Genomic DNA, 1923 nt, shown 5'->3' on the forward strand with positions numbered 1-1923 from the left:
ATCCAGTTCTTTCTCTCTGCCTAGAGAACCTGACCTGTCTGAAAACCTGAAACCTGGAAGTTACTCAGTTCTGGAATCTGCCTGCCTGCATTCGGTCAGTCTCTGCCTCCGCCCTCAGCCCTCTGCCTGCCGACGAACCTCTGGACACTCAGGGTTATTCCCCCTCCTGCTGATTTGTACCGCCCCTGAGCAGGTATTAATTCAATCACCTGACAAACTACTGGATCCCTGGAAATCCTCTAACCTCTCTGTTCTCCTTAGTGGTGATCCTCCCGTGACCAGTATGACCAACCCAGTTCCAGTGCACATTTGAAAACTCTGTCAATAAACCTTTGAACTTTTTCTCTGTCTCCTGAGTGTTCTCTGCTTGTGGGTTAGACGTCTCAATCCCATCATGACAGAAACTTTGTTCTTCTGCAGGGATACGGATCTTCTTTCTCTGTTGTAATAACATGAAATATCTATGATAACACCTGCATAGAGGGTGCAATGAAATGACATCAGTATGATGGAGGAAATGCTTTTTCAGTCTTCACAGCAATCCCTTAAAACCTGTTCAGCTAAGGGTTTGGATAGCGGATCCTACTCTGATCCTTAAACATTTGGCCATATTGGTAAAAACACAACTCAATAATTTCATTGATGCTGCAGGTAAATGCAGTTGTAAACATGTGGTGGATGGAGATCGTCCCATCCGTACGAATAGATAAAGTGCAGATGTGATCAAAGGTTATAAATATTAAATAGTAATCAAGAGATTTGGAAGTGAATGTCCTCCTCACCGCCTATGAAAACACCCCAGCTGTCAATCAAAAAAACAATGAGCAGGATGCTGCAAGCTGGTTTTGTCCCCTAAACAAGTCTCTACACCCCGCCCTGACACCCACCCCCTAAAAATCCAAAAAGGTGACATTGCAGTGCCCCTTTGGTTTGTAGCTGGTGGGCTGTCAGGTCTATTTGATGTGAGTGAGCGGGAATTGAGGCGGGAGGGCCGGACAGTAACATGCAGTGACATCAGTCACCCCCCATCCGTCTGGGCTGGAGAAGGATGGCCCTGGCAATGATTGATGGATGATATTCATTTATAGATCCAGCACAGACAAACCGGGAGGCTGTGTCCTGGCTCTCGCTGGTCAGTGGTCAAAAGCTTTTGTAGCTATTTAAAGTCTGACCTGCTTTGTGATGGAGCACGCTTTCTATAGAGGGATCAAAGGAAATCAACAAATCAAAGGAAATCAAAAAAATATTATTAATTTGGTAATGCTTTCTTTTACAGTAAAGTAATAACATAGCAAGTTACACTATATTACTAGGTAACAAGAAAACTTTAAATGGTAATTACCACAAAATTAAGGTATATACTCTCAATGTAATTACTTGCATGTAATTATTGCAATTGCATATTACTATGTAAGAATGGAGAATGTTGGTAGGTTATTACCATCAGGTTACCGCATAAGTTTCTATTATTGCCCACCACCTACCAACTGATTACAAAGTAAATTGTAACTTATGATCAGGTAAGTGCAGTGGTTCAAATTTCAGGTAGGATAAAATCAGACTTCCTAGATTTCAAACTGTTATTACCACGTAACTCGTATTCATTTCACCGACAGCAATAAATTAACGTGTTAATTATCTAGTAAAATGTATTTTTTTCCTAGTTATTGTTCTTCAGCAAAATGCATCTGCCCCCACCATGAGTACACTTAAGGCAGATCTGAAGCTGCTGAAGGATGAGACTCATCTTCAGAAAGAGGAGAATCGTTTTCAGAAAGATGAGCGTGACTTCCTGAGAAAGAAAGCTGAAACTTTAGAGAACTCTGAGTCCAGAAAGACGTCAAAAGGTATTCTCTTTGAATATACACTCACCGGCCACTTTATTAGGTACCCCATGCTAGTAACGGGTTGGACCCCCTTTTG

The sequence above is a fragment of the Cyprinodon variegatus genome, unplaced genomic scaffold (genome assembly GCF_000732505.1).
Source record: "Cyprinodon variegatus isolate N-32 unplaced genomic scaffold, C_variegatus-1.0 Scaffold1904, whole genome shotgun sequence".
In the NCBI taxonomy this organism is placed as follows: domain Eukaryota; kingdom Metazoa; phylum Chordata; class Actinopteri; order Cyprinodontiformes; family Cyprinodontidae; genus Cyprinodon; species Cyprinodon variegatus.